The 10,000-nt window shown below is 48.7% G+C and overlaps 1 protein-coding gene across 1 annotated transcript in view; it reads right to left on the reverse strand.

Moving 5' to 3' along the window:
• The window catches only part of LOC144178402 (uncharacterized), a 190,383-nt gene that overhangs the window by 53,099 nt on the left and 127,284 nt on the right, over positions 1–10,000 (reverse strand). The gene's annotated exons all lie outside the window — the stretch shown is intronic.

Genomic DNA, 10,000 nt, shown 5'->3' on the forward strand with positions numbered 1-10,000 from the left:
GCAGGCGTTCCGGTGTCCGCCCCCTAGGCGAGACAATTTACGCCTGTTGGTGGATCTTCCTTTTCTAAAGAACAATAAATACATACATACATGGCAGAATCCGATAGACGTCGGCTTCATAACGCGAGGAACCCACGTTTCATGCCGACCACGGGAAGCGTTTTTTTCTTGTTTCATCATCACCACCACCATGTGCCTTCCAGTTGCGTAAGTTGGCTTTCCTGCCGTGCGTTTCGGTTACGACACTGCCATCAGTGGCACCAACAAACATCGCTTTGAAATTGCAAAAACGTCCACGTGGGGATTGTCGAATACACGTTCGAACCTCGTTATAGGGAACACTGATATAGCGAATTATCGGAAAGAGCGAACTAAATACGAAGTTTGTTTGGTCACGCTTCATTTCAGTGACATGTATTCTTTTTATAACGAAACCGGAACCACGAGAACCACGCGATATCGGCCATAACAAAGAAATATTTTGGTTTTCACGAGGCTCAGAACAGGACAGCTAGCATAATTAAAGCAACATTTAAAAAAAGCGGGACAAAACAACCATTTCTTAGTAGCATGAAAAACTGCAAAAGTAGAAAAGGCCCTTTATTGCGTGGACACTGTGAAAAACTTCATTCCACCCAGACTGTGAAAAGCCACCAGGCGAAGGCCACATCCGCCTTCAAGTGAATAATAACGCAGGCCTGATTTGCCAAACCAACTTTGTTCTGTTGTAATTTAACGATCTCGCGTTCCGGTCTGTTCAGTTTGAAATGCCACAAAGCGACAGATAAGGATTTCCCGTTTATAGTGGGTTCGAAACCTAGAACAATGCGTATTTTTTTTTTTTATCTAGGATTTTTGCGCGAGCCAGATTGCCGATTTATTAGAGCGGATTTTTACCTCTACGGTTATTACGAATATTGGATATAACGAACTAATTTACTCCCCCGATACTACTACAATATAACGAGGTTCGACTTAAAATGCTTTTAAGCGGCTCTGCTTTACGCCGCGCCCTTTAGTGTTGGCTTTACTAACACACACACACGCATTGCTTAAAAAACATCTTTCCAGGCACCAAATAGGCTTTGTGAACCAAGCAAAAAGGCCCTAGAGCATTTCATTAAAAGCTTCCATTGGGCCTCATGTATCCCTATAAATGCTATATAGAGAGCCCATTTAAAATATGCTTCCCCAATATGCACAAGTACATTAGCATGAAGGCATTTTTTGGTGGAAACTGTTTTTACTTGTTGCTGTCACAGAGGCATATTATTTAGATCTGCACACCCTAGGCCCTTATATTAAGTACCTCCATAAAATTCTTTGTATCGCAATGGAGCGCTATACAGGAACGTTTTTTCCAAATCGGCTCATAAAGTGCGAAGCTCCTGGCGTCTTTAATTGATAGCGTTTTCGTGTGCTCGAAGGTGCGACACATAGAGCGTGACATACGGACGCACAGGTTTCCTGACTGAATCAACATATATAGAAATGCTTAAGCCCTTAAAAAATGGATGGAGACACACTTCTGTGTAGGTTCAAAGAAATTGTAGGTCTGTGTAAACAAAAACTCCATGATACAGTTCTACAGGATAAATTCAGATGACCTTGGATGGGAAATCGGGGTCACCCTAAGAAAAACCGAACGGTACAAAGCAGGGAATCCTCAAACGAAAGCCAAGTTCGCCGCTCCGTCTTGGCGGCGCTTTTTTCTTCACACATCACATATTGGGCGGGCAGGAAAGCAAAAGGAACATTCCTGCGGACATCAATGGAGGAGGCCCCCTGTCACGCCCGGGCCACAAACGCTCACTCCCACGCTCACTCAAGCCTCACCGTAACAACGCCAGGAATTCTCCCAGGTGCGGCAAAACGCGCGCCCCTATCTCCCAGTGTGTGTGTAAGCAGGCGCTCAGCGGGGGGCGAGCAGGGTGCTCGCCGAGCTTGTTCTAGTAACGCCGGGGTCCGGGGACCCAGGGCCTTTCAGGGCGGGCGTCCCTCGCCGCGCCAGAAAGCCACCGTCTCAACCGGCGGTGTCGTTCCGTGAAAAGCGCCCCAATCAGGACGCCGGTTTCGGGAAGCGCAAATCCCCTTCGGCGGGAAATTGGTCTCGCGACGCGACCGCAGCCAGCAGCGCCCCGCGGGGTTCCGCCGGTCAATCAGCCGGCGCTCCGCGGTGGGTCCATTCGCGGCCAGTCGGTAGGGACGCAAAGTAATTGTCCCACTGCGACCGAGAAAGCGATCCGCGTGAGGGGCGGCCATTATCTCGGCCGCAACGGTGAACGGCCATTTTCGGGAATCCCAAGCCCCAGGTAAGCAACTCTCTCGGACAGCCAATCATAGCGACCCTTTGTACCTCGTTTTCCGCGTCGGCTGATCCTCCGGCTCCGCTGTCGAGGGAAGCAAAACAAACCATGGAACCCTCTGTTCTCGGACACAACGCAAACGGAACACGGGCAAACAAACCGGTCTGTTCACCCTTTGTCGCCCGGCCTGTCGTCGCTTCAGCCGCGGATATGCCACGCCGAAGGCTCGGCGGTTTTCTCGGCAATCTGCCGCCGTAAAGCCCAAAGGCCAGAAGTCCTGTTCTCGGGTTGATGCGGCGACAACGGGTAAGAAAGAGAAGCGGGAGATTTTGTCTGACCACCACGCGCGACTGGCTCCTGGACTTTTGACGAGGGCTGTTCCTCTCGCTGGACGCCCTCCCTGACTTTTTTTTTTCCTTCACGGTTTTTCTCCCCACTCATGCTTGCAGCTCGCTGAGCGTCTCCGTCAACACTCAAAACCAGAATTTAGGCCGTCCTGCGACAAGTGGATTCTCCACGCGTCCCCTCTCTGCCTCCACCGCGCCTTTCCCGCAGCAGAAAGGTTGGGCAGCGTTGGTACTGATCTTGCCAGACGCGAGACACGCTATCGAAAACACAATTCTAACGAAGGTTCTGGGTGCGAAGTAACATGTACTCACCGTTATCTACATGTAGAGCATGCTACAAAATGGATGCCAGCGATATTACGTTCCCGGATAATGGAAGTCTGGCTTTGATTGATTGAATGATTGATTGATAATGGTATCCTTTTGTAACGGCGTGATGACGTGTCATCTCACCAAAGAATCCAATATATCTATGTTGTACTACTGGTTTAATTCTAGCGCTGCTTGTACGGCAGGCTCAAAATAGATTTTGTCCATTACAGGCGGTACTCGCGCATCCAGAGTAAGCGCTCGCCGATTGGCGTATACTCCGGCCACGGCCGCTCGATGGAAACAAGTTTCCATCGAGCGGCTGTGCTCCGGAGTACAGCAAATGTGTTAGTAGGGTGGCTAGCGTTGGTAAGTTAAGCCGAATCTCGATACTAACCAGACATCTGCGCAGGGCACTTCCGCGCACAGCGTGCTGAAACCAGTTCTGCCCGCTCATCTAGCCGGAACGCGGAGTATATGTATGGAGAACGGTACATGATACTCGTAACGCGTTTCTTCCCTAATTAGAAATTAGTTGTCAATCAAAAGAAAAGTCCTTGTGTTATCATTCCTTGTTCGGATGCAATTTAGTTTTCAGAAATGGTAAAGGAAAGCTTCGGTTCAAGCTCCTCCATCGGCGCTAGGACCAGGTTATAGTGAATTCAGTTCACGACAACCAGGTCGTCAGCCGTCATGGCAGCTGCCATGGCGTTGCTCGCACCCTCCCGCGTAGTATTCGGCATACGCGTACTTCCTTACTTCGATGCCCGAGTACATAGTTATTACGCGCCTTTGGGCCTTTAGTCGTATTTCTGGTTGCACGGCCGCTATTTGTCACGCTCACGGATATACAGGGACGTGGCCTTATTTTGGTCGGGGATGTAGAAGAAAACGCATGAACGGCGAAGTTGCCGAGTTCCAAAATTTGTTAGTTTGTCAAAACACTCTTATTTTTCCTGCCACGGGATTTGTTACGCCCTGATTCGGCGATTTCGTGTCGTTATAAACTTATAAGAGAACAGTGTCATTTCGTGGAAATCGTGGAAGCAGATGTGTTGTTAAGCACTGGTTGTTGGATGGGTTTCGCTTAGTTATAGCGAGTTTCAGTCAGTGACACAACGATGAGACATGTACGACACAAAAGGCCGGAAGCGAGGACGATCGGCGTGAGGAGCTTCCAACTGATTTAAATTGTTCTATAGACCTCTACGAAGACGACCGTAGGGTGCAGCGCTCATAATCAATCTCTCGTGCTGCGCGCGACGGGGCTAAGTCGAAGCGCACAGGGACATCTACCTTGCGCAGCAGTCGTCATCATCATCAGCAACAACCTGTCTACGCCTACTGCAGGGCAAAGGCCTCTCCCATAGATCTGCAATTATCCCGGTGCTGTGCTAACTGCGGCCAATTTATTCCCGCAAACTTCTTGATCTCATCTGCCCATCTAACTTTCTGCCGCCCCCTGCCACGCTTGCCTTCTCTGAGGACCCACTCTGTTACCCTTATTGACCTATTGTTGTTTTGCCTTCGTGGTACATGCCCTGCCCACACCCATTTCTTCTTCTTAATATCTACTAATATGTCCTTAGCACGCGTTTGTTCCGTTACCCACTCCGCTCTCTTCTTGTCCCTTAATGTTACGCCTATCATCTCCGTTCCATTGCTCGCTGAATCGTCCTCAACTTATTAAGTTAAACCCTTTTAGTGAGCCTCCAAGTTTCAGCCCCCAGTACCGGTAAGATGTAGCTGTTATAAACTTTCTTCTTCAGGGACAATGGTAGGCTGCCATTCATTATCTCAGAATGCCTGCCGAATTCACACCACCCCATTCTTATCATTCTACACAGCACCACCTAATGGCAAAGGCAAAAGCCTTGGGTTCTTCATTCTGCAATAAAAAAAAAACAAACGCCGTTGTAGTTTTCGATACAAACAACAGGTGAGTGATTGATTGTGGGGTTTAACGCGCCGACGCTGCACAGGCGATGAGGCGCGCCGTAGTGGAGGCCTCGGGATTAATGTGACCACCTGGGGATCTTTAGCATGCACCGAAATCTCGAACACACAGGTGTTTTCGCTTTTCACCTACAACTAAGTGGCCGCCGCCGCCGTGAATCGAACCCGGCAGCGTCGTTGGGCTCCGCAGCACAACACATCAGCCACTGAGCCACCGCGGCGGGTAAAACAATGGCTGCTGCTGTAAAAAGTATAATAAAAACACATTTGAGTTCGCACGGGATTTCATCCCCGATCTCACAAAAGGAGCCGCGCGTGCGCTACCACCGCACTATTCCAGCCCGTTTCCGCAGAGGTGGGACGACAAACGTTTTTTTCGTTGTTGTCCCTTTCTTCGTGGTATACGTTCCCCCTGGGGGGGATTGGCCAGGATGCAGGGGCTTTGACGCGATAATGTGTCCGCTTCGCAAAACTATGAATCGGATCAAACCAGCAAAACTATTGTTCCCACGGGTGGGACCTTTTTCAGGTCCACTACTACAGTCGAGCTTGGTTATAACGAAGTAGTATAGGGACAGCAAATTAGTCCGTTATAACCGATATTCGTTGTAACAGTGGAGGTAAAAATCGGCTGTAACAAATCGACAATCTGGCTCGCGCAAAAATAATTGATAGAAGAATGCATTTTTTGCGGCTTCGAACCCACTATACAAAAGGTAACCCTTACCGTTCTCCTTGTTGCATTTCGAGCTCAATGAACCGGAACATTAGTTCATGAAGTTACGACAGAACAGAGCTCACATGAAAAAACAGGACTGCGCCCTTATTTATTTCATGGAGGATGTGGTCTTCGTCTGCTGGATACTCCCAGCACTGAGCAAGATGAAGTTTTTCACAGTGTTCACGAACAAAACGGCGTTCATACTTCTGCAGTTTAGGACTACGGGGTGTTTTTCCAATTAGCTTCGCAGCCTGCTGGTCAAATAGTTCTTCGTTATATCCGATATCGCGCGGCTCTCACGGTTTCAGTTTCATTATAAAAGAATGAATGTCATTGAAATAAAGCGTGACCAACCAAACTCTTTATTTTGTTCGCTATGGCCGATAATTCGCTATATCAGTTTTCGTTATAACGAGGTTCAACTGTATATGAATTGGAGAAGTAAAAGCTCTAAAATAGTGCGTGCCGCGTGAACATGATGGCGCGTGCGTAGAACAAGTGCACACGTGCCACGGAGAACCCTGCTTTTAGGGAAGCTGGGGTGTGTTACCGGTCTTCTAGTCGAAGTAATTAATTCGCGGCGAAATTTTCCCCCAAAAAATCGAAAACGAAGAACGAAATGTAGACCTGATTTTGCAATAAATGAGCACGGAGAAGAACTTCGCGTTGAAGGGCGAAGGAACGAGAGAAACGTAAATACAATGCAACAGTTAAGAAGACATTGGCAAGTGTCGCCAGGCGTTCGCCTTCAAAGCACGTTAAGAGTGCTCAAGTTCCCCTAGAAACTCCAAAAGCCTCCGGTGTGCAGCGCTCCACAGCCATACACGCCGTTTTATGGAGAGGCTCTTGGACCGTCCTATTTTCGCATAAGCCCCCTTAAATGGAATGGTAGATGGTCTTTCTAGCAGAGCATCTGTAAAAGGTGGGGAAGCCAACATTGAAGAAACCTGGTATATAGCGTTTTTTATATACGGATACTGGGGCATTGTTGTGACATCTAATATTAGACCCTCGGGCTTTCCAACTTTAAAGACGGACTGCTATGGCTCCTAATAAATGTCTTTCCGGGAATGCAGGGGTGAATAGTAGTAAAGCGGTATTTAAACCATTTTGTTGTATACTAGAGCGGATAAAGCTCGTTCTATACCGGTCCGATTCGACATTTTTCCCCTGAGAATGTCCGCAAATTTTTTTGTTGATTATGTCAGCAAAATCATTTAATTTGATTGTGCCTAACGCACTTGTTTCGTTGCAGACTATAAAGCGTCAAGCTTTTAGCTACCTAATTTTTGTTCTTGAAAAAAAAAAAAATTGGCAGGTTTGTTTTCAGAAAACGCTAAGGTGGTGGCGTCATAGCCCCAATGGTTCATTCCCCAACTCTCGCCCTAATTTCGTTCGCAATCGATGGAAGGTCGTCATAAGTGGCAGTGATACAGGTGAATCAGCCGCGCATTGTGAGCGACCGAATCGGTGCACTTTCCATCGATATCATCGATTTCTACGCGGATCAGCCCCTCGCACGACAGTGGAGCAACCGCAGCGCAGCAGTCGGCCCCAAGGCAGGCGCGTGAGGCGGCGGGCCGGTCGCCAGCCGGAGCGGCCTCCGTAGGCGGGTGCGGGCCCCGGGCCCCACACGACGTCGGCCCGCCCCTACGCGCCCGCCTTTCCGGCCAGGCGTACACCCTCGCCCCAAGGGCGCACCGCTGAACGCTGCAGATGATCGGTGTGCGCTCGCCTCTCCCGCTCTCACACTCTCTTCACCGTCCCCAGACACGTCCAGACGCGACCCTACGCTCCACCTCAATCAAGACCTGCCTCCCCCCGAGAGGCACCCCTGAAAAGGACGCCTATAAAGCGTCCACGAGGAACGTAATAAAAAAACGTCGCTCGAATTATTATTTAGGGGAAAAAAAAAAAAAACGCGCCGTTTTCTGTCTACCTCGTAAGTTGGAGGAGGCAGGGTGCACGACGCGGGAGTGTCGTTCCGACCTTTTGCTCGACACGGGGTTGGAGAGGGCTATGCAAGTTTCAAGGGCCCACTTTTCCGGTTCAATCGCGTCCGAGCGGCGGTGCATTTTGGGCCCGTCTGACGCGCCTTTGTGGCATTGTGAACGGCCAGATCGGGCGGAGGCCGCCGCGTATACGAGAAGAAATTGCGTGGATGTCTCTTTGTTGCCTTCGAAAGGCGCTCAAAATGCGTAGTGGTTGTTTATCGGTTTGCAAACAGTGGCGGTTCGTTCCCTTTACAGCCACGCTTGTCAATGGTTTATTATACGGACCGCAGACGTCAAAAACGAACTTCTTTTGCCATTTTGGAAGTTTTGGGGATCGAACCCCGCCTTCACTCCATTGCTTTGTAAGCGAGAGAGTTAGAGATAGTGAGATGATCATAAGCACTCGAGCAAAGGTCTTCATTGGTGACGGCGAGGCCGGGGAGGACTTAATCATGATTTGAAGGCATCGCCATACCTTGAAACAGCGACCCGAAAAACACACAAAACCAACTCGTCAAGTGAGGATATCCTCGCTTGAAGTGAGCCAGGTTTTATGGATTCGGCGGCAGGAAGCGTAATCTATCGACACAAGTGTTATGCGTTTATGAAGTAGAACAGTTGCAAAAATAATAATCGCGGTTCAGATCATTTGTCTCAACTAGAACCCGAAACGACAATAGCGCATGTTTCCACATAAATTTGGAAGCTCGTTACTGTGATTGCGTTTATTCTATAGCCTCGGGGCTTAGTGGAGGTATGTCTGGTGTGAAAATACCACGGCTCACAGCCATCTATGGGCAGCGCTCCTACAAGGAAATTGGCGCCAAGGTCAGTCAGTTGTAGGTTTTCTAGGTCATGTGGTGCCAAGAGAAGATCTGCTCCGCGTCGTGTGGTGTAAGGAAAGCTGCTCTATACGCCTGTTCACGTCACACATGTGTGATGTGAGCAGGATTGGCCAACCCGTGGGGGATTGACCAAGAATGAATAAATTGTTTATTTTATTAGCCAGTACAAAATAGATCTGAACAGTTCGCCCAGGACTGCTCTCGCAGTAGAATTTATATGGGCAAAAAAATACGGAGCTGCTCTACGCACTTCTGGGCAGCACTAAATGACACCCCGAAGAGGCATAGAGAGAGAGAGAGAAAGCTCTTTATTAGAAGAAAGCAGAGAGGCCTGCAGGCATGTATTCGCCTACATGCTACTCTGTGGGGATGGGGTGGAGGAGGTAAAGGCCCTAAAGAAAGTAGGGCGAAAGAGAGGGGAAAAAAGAAGAGGTAAAAAAGAAGGCTACATGGAGTGTTCCGTGGGTCACGTAAAAGTCCAGGTGTTCTCACAGGATGACGATGTGGAGTTCTACAGTGTCTCTGCGACGCCGATGTCGTGTAAATAATCAAACAGTGCATCTAACACTTTTCGCTGGGATGATGGAGATGACCATGGTCCAAGAAGAGCTTTCAATGATAAAAGTCCATTGTTGAGGCACTCGATCTTCTTGGCGAGGTCGTTCCTTTCCTGTTTGTACGCCGGACACTCTAATAAAACGTGTTCAGTAGTTTCTGGCAAACCACAGTTATCACAGTAAGGGTTTGTGGTTTGACCGAGACGATGTCGGTAGGAGTTCGTAAGGGCTGCGTTGAGGCGCAGCCGATGGTAGAGCGTCTCAAGTCGACGTGGGATTCGCTCTGGGAGCCTCATTCTCAGGTCAGAGTCTATGTCATACAGAAAACGGTGGTGAGTTTCGGGTAAAGACCAGAGACGGTTTCGTTCCTCTAAGGCAAGCTGCTTCGCTAGCGCTGCAGAAGAAAATTTTCCTTACATTGCGCAGTTGTAGCCCTCTGCGAGCCGCCTCATCTGCTTTCTCGTTGCCGAGAACGCCACAATGTGCGGGTATCCATTGCAAGGTCACACGATGCCCAGCGACGTAGGCTAGATGGTGCAGGGACTCCGCGAGCATGCATTCTAGAAAAGTAAGCAACCAAGCAAGCAATAAACAAACGGGTTAAGGTGAATTGGGAGGTCTTTGACTTTCCGTGGACCTAAATAGGCTGTTGATGATGAAACAAATAATCAAAGAAGCAAGCTTGCTTGTTTGCTCAGTTTGATATAATTTCCACGTTTTATGCACTCGCAGGCTTCCTCATTAAACGTCAACTGACTTCTTTTGCTGTCTCTTATATAGAACACGAAAAAGGTATAACCGTACGAACAACCTAAGCAACAAGACCTTGAATCACACTTAGCTGTGGTAGTCATGATGAGAAGAGCACGAAGTAAACAAGAGCGCAGGCGAAAAAAGAATGAGAGTAACGAAAATTTAATTATCTGACCTTGTTATTCCCTTCACTTAGTCGAAAGACGGCAACC

This window comes from Haemaphysalis longicornis, unplaced genomic scaffold, assembly GCF_048455015.1.
Source record: "Haemaphysalis longicornis isolate Haplotype H1 unplaced genomic scaffold, Haemaphysalis longicornis Haplotype H1 scaffold_4, whole genome shotgun sequence".
Taxonomy (NCBI): Eukaryota; Metazoa; Arthropoda; class Arachnida; order Ixodida; family Ixodidae; genus Haemaphysalis; species Haemaphysalis longicornis.